Below are 19548 nucleotides of genomic sequence, written 5' to 3'. Positions count from 1 at the left end.
TATGTCATATTATGCATATAAACATGTATAAAGAGACAAACATGTATAATATTTGGCAACTGTGGCATCCTCTATATTATTTATAGAGAATACATCATTGTGTTTTGCTATAGATCTTATAATCTATTATTTGGTACATTTGATTTTTTTCTTTTACTTATTTTTTATGTAGCATATCTATCTTGGAAACATGGAAATCTATGGGCTGATGTCAAAACGCCTCTAATGTCAATAAGATAATTAGGCTATAATAATGTGGAATTAATTTCAAGAAGCAAGTATTTTTGACATTACATGCGTTTCTTTCCAAGATTGATAAATATGCTACGATAAGTAAGTACAAGAAAAAAATCAAATGTACCAAATAAATAATTTTAGAAAATTTCCTCATCTTCAATTTATGAAGCTTTTTTAATAAATCAACATGCATGTGAGTACATATAATATGACAAGAAGATTATGATAGGTATGAGGTTAATAAGTATATAATTCATAGTATAGTATTATATTATATTATATAATTTATGACAATAATTCATTCACAAGAGTGTGACTGCTCCGAAGTACAGTACATAGATAAATTGAAAATTTCACATCAGTATATGCAACCTATATTTTTTGTAATATATGTAAATGATATCATTGAATTTCACAATTCTATGCCTAATAAGTTATCTGATTAGATGATTATGTAAGATGATTATTTTCAATAAGCTACGGGCATACAATAAGAGAAAAAAAAATTATTTCACATTTGAAAAACATAAAATCATTTCTAATTCACCGAAATTAGATACGAGAATTTATGGAGATTTAAAACGAGTGGCATTTGTTTTGTTTCAGACTTCTAACAAAGTTTGCCTTGAGTTTTGTCATAATAAGTTACGAACTTATAGCGAATGAATTTAAAATGAATTTTACCTTTTAACGAAGTTATGAAATTATAAATCAATTAAGAAAACATAATCATTTTTATTTTCATTGATATTTTAAAAATTTATCGGAGTTAACGAAATGATATTTGATCTATAACTTAAAATAGATGGCTAAGAAATAGAAAACTACAATTACATTTTTGTGGATGATTGTACTTATTGTACAATGATGTTACATTATATTGATGATTGAACAATTGCACATTCTTCAAATATGCACTTGTTATTCATTGACAAGCCATCCGTTTCCATTGATTTTACATAATTGAAGTCTCAAAACCATAATATAAAAAGGCAATAATCTTCGATCAATAATCCTAGGTAAGCTTAGGCTTATATCCTAGAAAAAAATATCAACGCTGTTGATCAATTTCAAGATAACCCAGAATTTGATTATCTTCACGCCGGGTATTTTCTCTATCTATGGTCAGCAGGATTGCAATATACCATTGAGCATCCAGGTATTGGTTGATACAGATGCGGTACATTGCGAGTCAATGGTTGAGCAGTTGGGAAAGTCGAGTTGGGACAGTTGAAGAACCTGAAGAATGATAAACATATCAAAAACATGTTTTTACTTATAATACACAAATATAGAGTAGAAACACTTATAAACTTATATTCTTAAACTACAGATATTTCTACAGCTGAGCTGTCTTCTTCAATCTTAGAATTTTAGTTATAGTATTTAATATTTTTACTATTTTCTTACTAATAATATTCAACCTGGAACAAAAATAATGTCAACATGTGATAAACTACATATTTTCGAGGGAAAGTTAATTCTCATATGACACTTGATGAATTTACCTCCACTGACAATTCAGATCTTACCTCCCCTATAATTTTGATTCTATTCTATTTTAGCCATCAAGTTATTTCATACAATTTTAACAATTTTTTTTTCAATTTTACAGACCTAGAAGACATTATTTTATTATGATCAGAATTAAATGAGACATTTGCTGTTCACCGAGAAAATTATTGAATAATTTAATTCATCTTATTTTATTATCATTATTTTTCATTCCACTTTTTTCTATGAATGAATCGTTCATTTAATAGCTTTAACATTATTATATCGCTATGAAATCACTTGTATAATAAAGTTACTCGTTTGTAATAAGAGATAGTCATTGTCGCATTATGAAAACCGTAACTTAAGTAAATTTATAATTATTAATTTTCTACATAAATAGAGTTTATTCTTGTGTAGAGCGTACTGGTCCTACTACTCTAAAGACTTGCTTTATGATTTTGTCCTCTTAAGCAAAACAATATTAAAAAAAGTTGTTTTTCAAAGTGGATTTTCATTAGGATTTTTTATTTTGTATTTTTAGCCGGTACAATGTTTTGTAATAATATTATGTTGTGCGAAATAAATTAATAACTTTTGAATTAAAATTGTAGGGCATGTATATTATTGCATGTATTATTCATTTTCCAGATGCAAAACTATTAGCTACAGATTGGTGCTATACTGAATTTAATGAACAATATTACAGTAATAAAATTTGATTCTCAAGCTCAACTTATAAAATGACTAGACATTTTAAATGTTAGGGAGAGTTTTGTGTTACACAGTTGAATATCACAAATTTCAATTTGAGATTCAAATAACACACGCTTAAATTTTCTCAAATTGGACTATTTATTCCAACCCATATAGGTAAACACTATTAAAAATCATTTACAGTCCATTTTATTACAGTACACTAACTTGATCCTACACCGTGCAATCAGTTTAAGCTAAAGCTCGTCAACTTTTAAAATAAGAACTAAGTTTCAATACATTTTTGTGTGAAGGTATTTATCTATTTCAATAGAATTATACATTAACTAATGTTTTTATTGTCAATAATCGCTATGGCTGAAATTCTTCAGGATTTTTGAATGAAATATTATTTCCGTTCAATTAATTCTTGTTATATTATAACATAACAAGTTTCAAGTTTATTTCAAGTTTCCATATTATAAGTTTCAACTCCATTTGCACTCAATTTACATTATTTTTGTCCTTGATGGTCACATCTTATCTCAAGAAGTGAACTGCTCAGGATTTTTTGACTCTTAGGCTCAACTCACACTTACGCGACTGAGGTCGAGGAGAGACTCGACTCTAGTCGAGAGCATGTGTTTCCAAATGGTGACACTCAGACCAGTCAATTCAAGTCTCCGCGACGTCACCATTTGAAAACACATGCTCTCGACTAGAGTCGAGTCTCCTCTCTACCTGAGTCGCTCAAGTGTGAGTTGAGCCTTTTTAGTTGTCTGAACAGATCTTGGGATCATATTTTGGGATCACATTTTGGGATTATTCTGTATGTTGTATGAACTGTATTTTGATTATTTCACCGTTCAAGAAACATAATTTGGTAATCACGGTAAGCCTACGACAGTTCTATTTGACAAATTATAATATCATAGATCTGTTTGGAAAACCGTTTTGTGATGCATACCATAGTCGATCCCCCAAAAACATAGGTCTTGGAGCCACTACACCAAGTGAACTGCAGTATTGTTGTGCCAGTATCTCCAATTCGTTTGTGTACTTTCTCTTCCATTTTGTTCGTCTGTTTTGAAACCATATTTTGATCTGGAAAAATATTTTTTATAAAATTTACACGTGATTTAAAAGTTTTGAGGAACTCACAATCTCAATTTTTTATCACTCAGTTACATTCAAATATCCCCGTACATTCCGAGTGTGTGTAACTCCCTTGAAATATGTCTCCCTCTTGTAAATGCCTACATATTTTCGTACACCCATGAATATGATTGAGAAAGTTACAATCAAAATTTCCGGCGATGCTTTATTACCAACTTGAAAGTGGTGAACGATTTCAGACTCACAAACAAATAAAAAAAAGATAAATTTAATTAGTGTCTTATGCATACACTGTATTATGAAATGATTTCAATTCATGAGAAATAACTCTTGTTGATAAATTGAGCCAGTTGAAATTTTATTAAAACTGACATATTATGGTTATCAAGATATTCAGAAAATATGTTAAACGTAATTTTCAATACTCATCTATTTCACTATCCATGACGAACTGCAAGTTAATAATCCGTTTTGAACAATTTTCGACGACACTTGTCTAATTTTTGAAAATTAGTTACTAGTAGTTCTGTGAACAGTAGACCTCACGCAGTATTCTCATCCACAAGTACCAGATGTCAACTGTTTTAAATGTTAACAAACTCAGTTCACGTTTGAATTTGTATTCCATATGATATCATTCATCCAGCTCCATGATGATCTTTCTATCTGATGAAAATTAATTTTTTAGAATCAAAAATAGTATAATTTCTCCAGCATTATTTAGTTCATTTGTTTTGTTTATTTTTATTCACCTATTAAATTAGTTTTTTCGAATGTGAGAATATTGATACTGATGGGTACGCTTAATAATACCATAACTGCAAAACAAAATATTGAAACCAAAGACCTTAAAGCTGCGATTAGACAAAATTTATTTCAAAAAATGTTAATAACTCAATCCTTTTAGATTATATTAGATCGAACATAACTTATCATACACATGATGAACATATGTGTTTGTCAACTTTCGTTCAATCTAATAGAATCTATAAGGATTAAGTTATAACCATTTTGTTGATAACTTTGGTGTAAACCCAGCTTAAAGATGCATACCTCTTTAATGTCTTTGATTAAAACTATAGACCTTATACAAATACAGTAATAGACTGGCTTCTCCACACATCTGTGTGGAGCTGATTTATGATGAATAATTCTATAGTCTGATTTTTACTCTAATATTGGCGTATGAAGGAGGCTCCTTTTTCCTTTTATATTATCCTTGAAATGCAAAATTTCCAAAAACCTTGTATATACGTTGACGCGCAATTTAAAAAGGAACATACCTGTCAAATTTCATGAAAATCTATTACCGCGTTTCGCCGTAAATGTGCAACATATAAATATATAAACATATAAACATTTAAACATTAAGAGAAATGCCAAACCGTCGACTTGAATCTTAGACCTCACTTCGTTCGGTCAATTAAAAGCTAGTACTCACATGTGGAGCGCTTTCGGATTTTTAAAATGCTTTCGTGTGTTGAAAATGGATTTGAAAAATCCGAAGCGCTCCACATGTGAGTACAAGTTTTTAATAACTAATATTCAAAAATTAGACTGTAGTGTCGTCGAAAATAGTTCAAAACTGAGTAATTTTCAAGTTTGAAAGAGGGTAACTCGCAATTAATTTATTCTAGATTGGTGGTTGAGATTAATAACACTTTTGGAGGATATCACTTTTGAATAATAATTTGAGAGCAAATTCCTCTTACAGGATATTGAGCTGGTGATCCCTATAATGAAATATCAATAAATATTCAATTATCATGGATATATCGACTTGTTCACTGACATTATCTAAGTTGACAAACAGAGTGACTGACTGAACCTTTTATTATTCACTTATCAAATACGCTTCAATTAGAGCTGAACTATTGATAAATGATTATGATTTCACTCTGACGTGAGAGTAGAACATCAAAATATATAAATGAAACAATATTAATAACTAACGAACACTCTTCAAATCTACTTTGAACAAAACATCTTTTTAATTAGCTTTGTTTTGCTTTTTTGTCACGTTTCAGAAATGTTATTTGTTTTTGAGCTGCTAGGCTACTTATCCTCGAAAAACACTTCTGAAGCAAGATGTTACTCAATCTCCAAAATTCATTTTCATATTATAGTCAGTTAGAACTTTGTTACTGTACTTCATTCTGAAATTATTCTAGCGTTTTGTCACATTTGTCAAATATGATAGGAATAACCCCTTATCAATAATTCAGTGTAGAATTTAATGACGAAACAATACACAAACACAGTACGTATTGTAGAGTATATTTTTTTGCTCTTGAACTTTTAATTGTATATGTACCAAAGATATTCAGTGAGTTTCAAGATTCTTGATCTCTTGTATTCCATCCTCTTCCAATGGAACCTATAGTGAGGTCCACATTATAATGACAGTATTTGATTAACTTTGATGTTGCTATCCTTGTCTATAATTCGACAAAGCAGGTAGTACTATCCTTCTCTAGTTCCGCAACGATGCCAAATCTGCTTTTGGCATGTAGAAATATATATTAATTAAAGCAGAGAAGAGGCAACGCTGTTCTTCTATCTCTATTCACTGCCATTATAACGTGGACCTCACTATAGATAATTATCAGGTATTAATTTATAAATAAACTTATGAATCAAAAGCTATTCATTACCTGAGTTTCTGACAAACGAAGAGTTTTACTAAGTTGAAGTCGTTTTCCAACCGATAGATATTTATTTTTTTTCGAATTCGGCTTCCAATGCTTTTATTTGAATTGCAGTAAATGCGGTCCTGGGTCTTTTCTTTCTATCTTCTTGTTCCGCTTGCCCTGAAAACAAAAATATTTATTGTTATGACACTGAGAAGTATTATTACAAGTATACTCTCTTCTTCCATGTTAAAAGAAGTTACATACAAATCCCATTAATCCCCTGATAAACGTTTCCATAATCCAGGCGATAATGGACAAAACAAATATATTTCCTATTTTCTATATATGATTCATTTTAAAATCATAATAAAGTTTCGATACTTATGTCATTAAAAACACTGTTTGGTTGAATTTGTCTCAATCACTGAAGATAATGCCGTGTGCATCGAAACTTGATAAGTTTGATTGAAAATAAAATTTTTGTTGGAAAGACAATATTTTTTGTTGTATTCATCACATGCAGAAGTGCAAAGTATTTCCAAAATATTCTGGAAATAATATTTAAAGAAGTCAAAAATATTTCTGTTTCAAGTGTGAACTCTTCATAATCCTTTTATTTAGGCATACAAGAAACATGAGAGCATATACAATCATATGATTTGCTTACAAGTTACAACTATAGTGAGGTCCACGTTATAATGGCAGTGTTTGATTAGCATAATGGTATTGCTATCCTTGTCTATCATTCAACAAAGCGGATAGCGCTATCTCTTTCTCGCTATGATCTGTTGCAGATCGTCTTTTAACAATGTAGAATTAATAATTAATTAACAAAATATTTCATCTTAATTATGAAATTATTGAAAAATATAATTTCTTGCTTGATAAGATAGAATTGTTAATTTTAAACAAGAATGAACAGTTAATATTACATCAATAAACCTGTATTAGCTTTCGTCTATAGAAGTTATTGTCAAGACAGAGGTTCGGCAACGTTCTTCTCCTATCTTTCTCCTCTGCCATTATAACGTGGACCTCACTTTAACACAATAAAACTAACAAGTGAAGCACGGAGCACACTGGAGACGCGCCGCGCAGCCGTGGGCGCCGTGGAATTATTCCGGCTGAATACTTAGCATGTGAAAAAGTTAGAATAAGCACACTGGAGGCGCGCCGCTCCTCGCCGCTCCGCGCAGCCGTGGAATTATTCCGCTGCCGGAACTTTTGGGAGAATACGGAGCAGAATTTTCCAGCCGACCGTCCGTCTTTTGCCTATCACCAAAACCTAAATCGCGTAAAAATGAAGATAGAGAAATTGTGATTTCAGATCCGGATTCAGCGCCCTCAAATTAATAAAATGCCTCGCGAGTACTTGAAAATGAGCAAGTTTTTTTCTCGATATTATATAACGCCATTTTACCCTTCTTTCTTTCTTGATTCTCATGATACTCTCAGAATTTGATGTTGATATTATAATGTACTATCATGATATACTAAGATGTTCTATATTGATGATATTGAGAATACTATCTACAAAATTTCAATCCATTTACAATCACTGTGTCTCGAGATATGACTTGTAAACAAAGCTGCGATTAGCAGTAATATTATTATCTGTCCTTATGTTGTTAATACTTGGAATAACAAATAGGAAACTGAATAACTTGAATCAAGATAAAAAAAGAGGATATTCACGAAATTCAAATTCATTTATTTGCCATAAAATAATACAGATTGATAAAATAAATATTCTAACTTACAAAATGGCACTACCGGCAAAGAAAACTTGTGCGCCGGCAGTGAGTTCGAACAACAAGGTACAGCAAACATGTCAATAGAAAGAAAAAGAGCTTATTCAAACCACTAGAATAACTAAAATTTTGGAAACCAGTTCACATCTCAATACTTACAAACGATAAGACAAAGTAACAAAATCACAAGCAAGTGACAAACTCAAAAAGACCGATTCAAGGAAGCCATGACAATAATATCTTTTAAAATTTATAACATAAGAATGAAACACTACATAATGGATATAGATAATTTAAAATAAACATTTATCCTAATCCAATCCAGTATAAGATTCATTATGGATTTTGTAATCCTATTAATAATGAAATCAGTTGGGACTTTATTTATAAACAAGTAACACTGATATCCAAACTGACGTCTACATACACTTAAGCTGGTAAAGTCAATATCAAATTGTAATGGATTGGAGGGACGCAAATTATATAGATTATTCCTCAAGTTGAATGTATCACTATTCTTATTAATGAATAATATGATTCTTTTAACATATGTTTGCGTCACTGTAAGCACCTGGAATTCTTGAAAAAGAAGTCTACTAGGGTACAATCTTGTCCTGTATAATGCAGCTCTGATAAGGTGTTTCTGTAATGTGAATAATTTGTTCATATGGATATCAAGCAGCCCCCATATCTCAATTCCATAAATTGTAACCCCTTTTATCACACCAGTATCAGAAGAGGAAGTAATTGGGACAGTTCTGAGTCTGAATTGTATATTAATAAAAGAAAATGTTTTTTGTTAATTAGTACAGGACGAACCATTCGTCGACGCAGGCCTAGCCTAATGAGGAGTGTACTCACTATTTTTATTTTTGTTTGTTTCAAAAAATTGTAAAATGAAATGAATAAAGAAGATGAATGAGGAAGATATTCTGATTTTATTGAACCTCATGTGGAAAACACTTGTTCCAAACCATAGTGAGGTCCACGTTATAATGGCAGTATATAAAGATAGGAGAATAGCGATGCCAATTCTCTGCATCAATTAATTATATTTCTATACTGTCAAAAACATAATTGGCATCGTTGTGGACCTAGAAAAGGATAGTACCACCGGCTTTGTCGAATGATAGAAGAGGATAGCAAAACCAAAGTTGATCAAATACTGTCATTATAACGTGGACCTCACTATAGTAAGTTTATTATTTTTATTCTAAGAACACTATCCCGAATGGAATAAAAACAAAAATACAAATCAATTTAAAGTTGGAAATTATTTTATAGATGGTGGCTACCAATTTCTTTTTGAGTTTTATTTATGTTTTTCTCGTCATATTATATAAATGACTTATCTACTGTACTTCTTTAATCTATGATTTGTATTGTAAAACAAGATTTATCCTAGTTCATAAGGAACTAGACTAACTCAAATGAAGGCAGTGGTCGGGTGGAGAGTCGTGTCCGGTACGCGGCGGCGCGGCGCGGCACGTTCCCAGTGTGCTCCTTGCTTAAGCCAAACCATATCATATTCTACAAAATAGTGCAGAGGAAATAAAATCATTCAAATAATATAAAAGCGGTAATTATAATTGAAATTATTAACAATATTAACGGTCCCTGAACGGTCAATATTGTTGTACAAAATAGTACCAACTTATAATAACATCAGGTCACAGTGTCTATGAATCAGAATATGATGGAAGGAGGAGTAGAGTATATCAATCTCATAGTACCGGACCAATTTATTGAAAATTCATGTATGTGTGAACTGGAGAAAGCTATCAGATCCCCCAAGAAAGCCTCAGGAGAAGATTAGATTACAGCTGAAATTCTCAAAGCAAGTCATCCGGTGTTACTCGAACGGTTGGTTACTCTATCTGATTACTTGTGCAAGTGTGGGAGGAGGAAATAATGCCAGAAGAATGTCATACTGCAATAACATGCCCCAATCACAAGAAAGGTAGCAGAACCTATTGTGCCAATTATAGAGGCATTGTTTTTTAGAGCATAGTTTACAAGATCCTCGCATCCATGCAAAAGCATTGCTTATACATTGATAACAGCTGACATTCTCAAAGCAAGTCATCCAGTGTTACTCGAACGGCTACTCTATCTGATTACTTGTGCAAGTGTGATACATTGCTTAAATACTCGGTGACTACCAATGTGGTTTCAGGAAAGACAGATCCTGCACAGATCATGAGTTTACAATACGTATCATCATGGAAAAGTGTTAAGAATACAATGTAGATCTTTATCAAAATAATAAAAACAATATGAAAACTTGTAGTAGCCTTTATATTAACTTTAAAATATCACAACTGGGAAAATATTATAGGGTACTACAAGTTTTCATATTGTTTTTATCAATTTCTAAAAAAGTAGCCATTCAAGCGAAGTGTTTTTATCTTTATCAAATCTACATCGACTACAAACAGGCATTTGATAGTGTCCAAAGAAATGGCTTATTCGAAATCATGATAGAGTTTAGAATTTCAATAAAACTTGTACGCCTCACAGTCAAAAATGACGCTGCGCATCACTTGATATAAGGTTAAAGTTCAAGGAATGCTGTCTAATGATTTCACAGCAAACACAGGGTTTAGGCAAGGAGATGTACTCTCAGCCATGCTGTTCAATTTAAGCCTTGTAGAGGTTATAAGAGGGATCATCATTAACCCAATGGGACAATAATGAAGAGGATGATACAATACATGGCCTATGCTGACGATGTAGTCTTGATTGCATGAAACAGACTTTGGAGAATGCATTTTCTCAACTTCACGAAGGATCTACGCAAATAGGACTTACAGTAAATAACAACAAAACAAAATACCTGACCAGCAGCAGAACCCGACGAGTAAGGTGACAGAGAACTGAAAACACAGAACTCTGTTTTTGAAAGGGTATCTGAATTTAAATACCAGGCTCTGTAATCACTAAAGATAACAACGTCGAGGTCGACATAAAAGCGAAGGTAGCTGCGGGAAATAAGTGCTATTTTGCCTTGAGCCAATATCTCAGATCTAGAGCGATATCGAGAAAGTTGAAAATCGAGATATGCGAAACAATAATCAAGCCAGTAGTGTTGTATGGAGAGAGGCCTGGATTCTTACAAAGAAAGATGAAGATCCCCTGAATATTTGGGAGTGAGAAATGGGGACGGTTAAATGATGAAACAAAGTAAATTCTAAAGGGTGAGGATGTGGTAAGTTTCATCAAGTCACATAGATTACGCTGGGCTGGTCATGTTGAGAAAATGGCAGGAGAAAAAAGCAATCTGTAAGGCCAGGATGGAGGGTAGAAGACGGCAGGGGATGCCACGCAACCGATGGAGAGATGAAGTGGAGGATGATCTCCGGAGGATGGGAGTTGTGGCATGGAAACGAAAGGCATGTGACCGTGATGTGTGGAGGGCTCTAGTGCGAGAGGCTAAAGCTCACATCGAGCTGTGATCTCAAAATAAAAAAGACAAGATGTTTTTATGATTGATTTAAATAAGAGTTAAGATTCTTTATTGATTCATACAATAAGTAGATCATCAAAATGATAGGGAGAGAAAAAATACCTAACCTTGTGCTATTCCTCTCCCAAATTTATAAAAGGCTACACATAGTCCGAAATAGGTTAAGTCTTGTAGTTGTTCACTTCACAAAATTTTCAGTCCTCAATTATTTTCACAAAGAAGAATTTAAATTTAGATGCTTCAAAACCAAACATAGAAGAAATATTTCACACTATTATCACCAAAACAGGAAATACTCACTTATAAATAGATTGATTGATTGATTGAGTACTTTATTTATGTAGATTACAATATATACTGGCTTATACACTTAAATACAATAGCTTACAATACAGCAAAATTATAGATGAATTTACATAATATAGACTAAGAAAATAATTATTGAACTGTGTATGATATGAAAAAGTAATTTGTGATATAATAACTATAGATAAATTATATTGTTATGCATCTACATAAATTGGCGGAGCTTTGGACATATCAATGTCCATTCTTCGGAAAGAATATTAAAAATATCTTCCCCACTAACTCTCTACCAAAACAAATCTCTTATAGTTAAGAGATTGTCAACAACTGTTGATCAGTGTTTGTTTCTTTCTCATTTTATTTATTTGAAGGCTAGGATAATATAAACCAGAAATCTGAGGATTTTTGCAAGAGTGGATGAGTGGAAACCTTTTACCGTGGTACCGTACTATAGAAAATGATTCTCAATTGTGCGAAGATAAGTATTGTAGATTGGTCAAAAACCCATTTTATCTGAGAAAGATTTTCATGGATGCTACTAATGAGTTGTATAGGTTCTATAAGAAGAGAAAAATATCCCAGCATCCTATTTGATATGAAATGGATATTGACAGCAATAGTGGCTGTGTTGAGAGGAACGATGGGGTGAGAGCGGAGCGTTTATTTAGTCAAGGAAACATTTGTTTCAAATTAGAGACGGACTGTTAGGTTTGTTTGTATAAATAGAGTGGCGTTTAAAATGTAGTCGTATTTCTCTAATATAATTGGCGGCTATGTCTTGGTAGCAGTCGCCGGGCGTTAACGAGCGCTGTCTTTGATGTGCACCGCACTTCCCTTCTCCTATTGCGCCCATTAATCTCTTTCTAATAGTCGTAATGATGCGTCTATTTTCGCGTCCGCCACTGCTCTCCAACCCCTTTAACGTTCCACTAATTTTCTAGTAATCGGCGAGCAACAGCTAGCTATTTTGAGGTGGACAAATTTCACCTCCAAGATCTGCTCAACACTTGCTGCGACCCGCTAATTTCATCGATTATTCTTTGTCACAGCCATTGTTCGAATTAATCACATTCTCTCAAACTAATTGTGCCAATTTTATGTTATTTAATTTATGTCGATTCATCAGTAGCACTCTACTCCACAAAAATTCAAGTTTTGATGTGCCTTTTTGAATCTGAATGAATCATTTTCAATGTACCAGTGTTCTACTTCATTCATTGATTGATTTTTTTATTGCGGATGATGCCCACATGATTTTTCTGCTTGTGCGTGGGTAATGGGAAGTGCAAGGGTGATTTATGAGATGATTCCTTTTGAAAAGGAATTCGATCTCCAAGCTCAACACTCAACACTTACTCTGATCCGTTAATTTCATTGAGTATTCTCTGTCACAGCAATTGTTCGAACTATTCACAGTTTCTCTTACTATAATGTTGATGTTGACTCACCGCAGAAATAAAGTTATGATATGACTTTTTTGAAAGGGAATTGATCTGCTCAACCCTGGCTACAAACAACTAATTTTATAGATTATTTTTGTCACTGCAATTGTTCGAAATGCTCACATTTTCTCAAATTCTGATGCTGTTTATCCATTAATTTTGTTTCAACAGAGCAGGTAAAAGGTATGATGTAACTGAAAGGAAAATTCACCATAAAGATCTGCTCAACACTTGCTACAGACAACTAGTTTTGTGGACTTCCTCCTGTTTTGTCACATTTTGCTTGTTGGTCATAATCCATTGACAATCCATATAACGGAGTTTACTTTTCATATTATTTATAATCCTCACTATTCGCTTAAACAAGCATTTTCAATTTGAGGTAAATTCATATTCATACTGATTAAGTTATGTTCTCCAATTATGAGAATAGCAACGTTGAAACTTTTTAGGGGTTCACTAACATTTTAGTGAACAAGAGACTGTTCACTAAATTTTCTTTAGCATTTATTTTTTGGTCTGGATTATTTTTGAAATCTGTAATATATGTAGGCCTATTAGTGAAACTGGAAATTCAATACAATTACTTCAGTCTGCTATCTCAACTTCATGGGTTTGGTTCACACTCCATAAGGCGTGGATTGTCTGATTCCTCGCCTGATTCATGCTAATCTGCGCGTGTTATACCTTTTTAATATGTGAGAATCAAGTGCAAAAAACTATTATTGAGCAAAAGGAGTGCAATCTCAATCTTCATAAAGGACTATGCTTCTTTGGGCTATTCTCATATGAGTAATGCAATTGTATCCTGCTTTATATTATGTACAATGTAAATGAAAATACACTTTATGAAGCAGAGTTGAGACTAGGTATTACTTAAAAACAAAATTAAGTTAAAAAAAGGGTGCTTTGAGATTGTTATATTGTTTTATTAATTTAAAAAGTAGCCTATGTGAATGAGGTGTTTTTATCAAAATTAAGTTGTATCTTTAAGCAATAACAAACTTACACTGTATTATATTCATTTATTATTTTTACAAGAGAGAACTGACCGAGAGAGAAAAATAATTAAGGATACTCCTTGTACTATTTCTCTCCCAAATTTAGATTAATTTTGAAAGTTCCAAATATGGTTATGATTTCACTTTTCTGAAATAAATTTTCATTGACTATGGTATCGATTTTTCTGAATAAATCAATTTGAATAATTCGATTGTATTCTGGATAAGTGAAAAGTAACAATGTAAATTATTGTAGAAAACGGAATGGATTCCCATATGCTGGCTGCGGGCTATGTATGTCAAGTACCGAACTATAAGCCATGCATATTAGTTGACAATATTGGAGCAGTGGCTTGTTTCTAGGTTTAGAGATTTAACAAGCTAGTTAGTAGCGTCAATAAAAAATGTAGATGCAAGACGCGGGGAGAAGTTGACAGCGGGAAGTGTCTGCGAGTAACACACGTGTTGTCAAACAGCCAGACAGTCACTACCACCTTACACCTGATGAATGTTTCTCATCCTTTCCTTGTCTCATCCTTTCCTTGCCTCATCCTTTCCTTGTCTCATCCTTTCCTTGCCTCATCCTTTCCTTGTCTCACCCTGCCCCATGCGACAGTCTCCGTCCCTCAACCGTGAAGTGAGGCGCCTCTAACCATGTTTGCGTTACAGATCAGTTGCCATCAAATCGATGCGCTCTTCTCCTAAATCACTACCCTCGCAATATGGTTAGAGAAAGATAATAAGCTAATAAGCTTCCGGCAACAGCCACCTTTTTCCAGGTTCATTGGTTTGTAGCAGAGAGAGACAGAACAATGATTCGCTATTCTATTAACACTAATATAATATTCCCTTGCAATATCAATATAACATTCTCTTACAATATACAGACTCCAAGATTAAATAAAACATATTCAAAAACCAATATTCACTACCTGTCACACATAATACTTAGAAACATACCTGACTACGGTACATAAAAAATTTCAAAATTACAGATCACGCCAATATAAGCGACTTGTTGAAAAGTGGTTAATTTATTATAAGTGACCAAGAGGAGTCTGAACGCGTGCTTCTGTCTGTATATGTAGGTAGGGAATGTGGAACTTGGTAATCTTGTCTGTGTTCCTTCGGATTCCAAGTCCTATAGTGCTTATTTTTTGTAGCCAGTGTAGTTTACTGTTATAATATTGAATGATTTTGATTAGATCGTCCATCGTCATCACCATCACTTATTATAGGTTTTGAAAAAATTCTTTATAACTTAGTATTTAATTGCAATGCTATAGTGTATCTATCTTTTAGTTTTACTAATTTTTTAGTCATTATAACTGGCTGTTTCCGCAGCCAACTATTTGTTTTTTTTTCTATAATATCAACATAATCATATCATATTTTTAATCTGTATTTTTCTCAAATTCAGTTTAATATAATATTAGTTTTCTTAAATTTATTTCATAGATTTAAATTCAACGAATCACGTCAAGCCCTCACAAACACAGGCTTAAGCCTACATGTGAGTCTCTCACAACGTAAGGGTATATATAAATGTACTGTAACTGTATTGCATTATTCGTAAATTGTGAGAATAAATTGATTTGATTTGATTCTACTGTAAGTTAATAGTTAATTGTCTGTTTATAAGATACTTGTCAAAAGGAAATTACACTTATAAAGTAATTTGTCATTTTATTGAAACGTCAATAATTAATCTTACACCAATATTTAGAATAACATTTGTCGTTCCCTGACAACTGTTCAGCTTTCATTAACAGACTGAACATATCACAATATCATCAGCTCTGATATTGACTTTGTAGCTGAAGTTATGGGACAATATTTTCGATCAATGCAGTGGCAGGAGGGAAAAATAAATAGATATGACAAGTTTCCGATTGTTGATAACTTTATCACTTAGTAACTTTATCAATCAGTAGCTAAAATTATTCTAAAACTGCCTAAGTTCTGTAGACTAGAGTAAATTAGTTGAAAGTTTATTGACTGTCACAGAAGACTGCATGAACAATTGTGAAGCGCAGACATATCGGTAAGGTTCACACTATCAAAGTTTTAACCGGTGATTATTTTTTCCAAACTTGGCGATTAACATTATCACATACTAGCCTAATGTTTATTCAGAAATTATATTATTATAATTGATTGGATAATTATAGAAGAAGAGAATCGAACCTTCAATCTGATCGAGGAAATGAGGGAAATTTAAACTCTCTGTGTATTCTACATCTCTCTTGTGACTTTCTCTGTTAAGAAACTACACATGGTATAGTCTCTAATAGTCATTTTCAGTAGATATGAAGACTAAATTTTATCTGAATATTCCCATATCCTTCCATATTGAGATTATATAAAGCGTAACTTCAATAATTGATTCGATTAAAATCACCCATGATGGTTATTGAGTTTGCTTTTCAAAAGTTCAGTCCATGAATGACGGGTTGATATTCTGGAAACTTGAAAATGTTTTGACAAATGGGCCTACACAAATATGGGTTACTCTGAGTACGTTTACTCTGAGCATGTATAGGTTGAGGCCTGTGTATCTATGGCTGCACATCGAAAAAAAACTTGGACAAAATATTAGTTCAGCAGAAAAGAGCACTGAGAATCATCAAGAACATGAACAAAGGAGGGACTCGGTGAAACAATTTTTTTTTCAACTAGGCATATTGACAGTCTATGGGCAATATGTTTTTGATGTCATAATAGACTTTAAAAAATTCACTGATTTAGAAAAGAGAAGTAGTATTTCACATAGATACTAGATCCGGTAGAATCATACAGAGACATAATTTAGAATTTTTCAAAATGAAGACAACTTTCATGGGAGATAAATATTTTAGCATGCTGCCCCGAAATTTAAAGTGCGTGAAGACTTGAGCGTGATTTTTTTATTTCAACCAAGATAGGGTTAAATTTAACCGCAGTAGAATTTCTCATCACTTAGTTATCAGACTCATCCATTGGTTGTGGCATAGCTACCGCGTTAAATAACGTCATTTTACGGCGTTTGAATGTAATTAATCTAGAAGAATAAATTTGGGTCCATCCTCACACACAAACACTTGAAGAAACTTGTTCAGTAAAACCTCATACATAATTTATTTTGATGAGAATGCATATTTTCTTTAATGCATGTAATATACATGTATAACTAACATACATGCCAATTTACAATACAGTACCTATGTTGAAACGAGTCTCGAGTTTTCAAAAAAATGTTCATGTTTATTTTTTCGTAGATTCTGGAAACTTAAATCGATCTATAATAATCTAATGCAACTTTAAATTAGATTAGATCCTGGTTTCACATCATCAAAGCTTATAAGAAAGTTGCATTCCTAGACTCGTCTCACACTAGGACACTATCAAAGAGATAAGAAATAAATGTTCTGTTGTGGTCCCATGGTATATTATAGTCCCAACTGAACAACGGGGCTCTTGGAAAAATCTTTTGGCCTAATCATGAAATACATCTGATCAGATTTTGATTTATTCTACAACAAATCTTCTGATATTCGAGCAGCTGAATTCTATTGATCCATTCAGTTTTTCTTATCCTTTCATTTGGGCATTTGGGTCTCTGTGCACGCAGAATAAAATGACTTTCTATTTGTTGACGTGGCGAAGTTGGGACAGTAATGTCCACTCTAGCTACCACGAAGTATACGAGTTTGAAAGAGAGCGGTCAGATATCCATTTGAGAGGTCATTTATGAGCGCTGGAACTCAGAACGCCTGACCGCTCCCTGTATGCACAAAGAAAGCACACTGAAAGCGGAGCGTTTTTTTGTGAGAATAATTACTTAAAGCATTGGGTATTAGCTAGGCCCTGCTAGGATAGAGTGGGTCAATGAAATTAACTTAGATTGTCGACTATTTGGTGAATATCACCATCTGTTTAATGTGTTAAGAAAGCATGAGTCCCGATTTATTGAATACTTGCGAATAACTTTAACCTTGATTTTATTTTTAAAATTCAAATTCAAATTCTTTATTCTGCCTGACATTTTTTACAATGTATAAGCTCGTCAAAAAATACAGTGTACATAATAAGATACATAACACAGTATCAAGAATAACAATAGCTCAGAGTATGTATATACAAGTAGGCTAACAGGGAGATTTGCAAGAATAGTAACAGCATTCACATAGATGACACACCTTACAATACACAACTTAGTCCAAAATGAGGAGCAGCCCTTATATTGAACATTCAAAGTACTCAGTCAATGAATAATATGCTCTCTCCATCAATTTACTCTTCACAACTTTCTTGAATTTCATTTTTGGCAGCTCTTTAACAGCTGAGGAAAGACTGTTGAAAATCTTTATCTGCTGAAATAGGTGGCTGTCCCTTGTTTTAGAAAGCCTTACCTGTGGGATTGAAATACCATTTCTATGCCGGGTTGTGTATCCATGATTGTTTCCCTGACATGAGTAAGATTCTAAATAGGTTTTAACATGCAGCAAGCTACTCATTATGAAAATTGAAGGGAATGTGAATATCCTCAGTCTTCTAAAGCTTTCTCTGCATGACTCTCAGAGAGTCAGATTACAAGTAGAAGGCACTAAGTCAAAAATGATAGTTTTGAGAAAAACGATTTTGAAAGTTTGCATGTTTACTCTAATTATCTGTGTTATATAATAAGATTTGTGTTACTGGTGAAACGCACCAAGTCCACTTAATGCGTTTCTCTTGATCAAGAATGTGCGGTAAGTTTGTATGAAGTAACTAAGTCCTCTTAGTGTTTTTCTCCTGAAATAAAACAACACAACCTGACTTGATGCTTTTTTGAATCAGCTGTATTTATGGGAATATCAAAATCAGAGCTTAGTACTTTTCACCAGTCAAAAGAGCATCGAAAAATGTATCACTTAGTGCAAAAACCTCATTTTGTCCATTTTTTGACTTGATGCATTTTGCTTGTAAGCAGAGTGTTTCTCAAGTTGTCTAACACTCTCATTGCCTTTTTTGTCACATGAAAACTTTTGAAGCATGGCAAGAATTACCCCTTAGGCGAATACCATATGATATGAGGGAATGAAAACGGTCGTTTACCTAGGCACAGAGCTGATTGTAGAAAATAAAATGTCTGAAGAAATAAACAAACGAATAATCAGTGGTAATAGAGCATATTTTGCAAATGTTAAAATAATTAAGTCCAAGCTGATAACACGTGGCACTAAAATAAAACTCTATAAAACAATAATCAGGCCAGTAGTTACATATGGCAGCGAAGCATGGACATTCACTGTAGCCGATATATCCGCACTTAGAGTCTTTGAAAGGAAAATCATCCGAAGAATTTTTGGACCAGTTCGGCAAGATGAAACATGGAGAATAAGAAGCAACAGAGAGATAGACAATATCCTCCAAAACCAGGACATA

At 32.9% G+C, this 19548-nt stretch overlaps 1 protein-coding gene across 10 annotated transcripts in view; it reads right to left on the bottom strand.

The window, feature by feature from the left end:
- Positions 1 to 489: 489 nt before the first annotated feature.
- Positions 490 to 19548, bottom strand: part of LOC111057639 (CUE domain-containing protein 2) — a 68192-nt gene continuing 49133 nt past the window's right edge. For all 10 annotated transcript variants that reach the window (XR_005573146.1, XR_005573145.1, XR_005573149.1 and 7 more), the window contains 3 exons: positions 6198 to 6353; positions 3395 to 3531; positions 490 to 1476 (listed from right to left, as the gene is read on the bottom strand). The gene's annotated coding sequence lies outside the window, so the exon portion shown is untranslated. The remainder of the gene's footprint in view (positions 1477 to 3394; positions 3532 to 6197; positions 6354 to 19548) is intronic.

Source organism: Nilaparvata lugens, chromosome X (genome assembly GCF_014356525.2).
Source record: "Nilaparvata lugens isolate BPH chromosome X, ASM1435652v1, whole genome shotgun sequence".
NCBI classification, from domain to species: domain Eukaryota; kingdom Metazoa; phylum Arthropoda; class Insecta; order Hemiptera; family Delphacidae; genus Nilaparvata; species Nilaparvata lugens.
The sequence above is the reverse complement of the archived record's forward strand: the minus strand, read 5'-3'. Positions and strand labels throughout refer to the sequence as shown.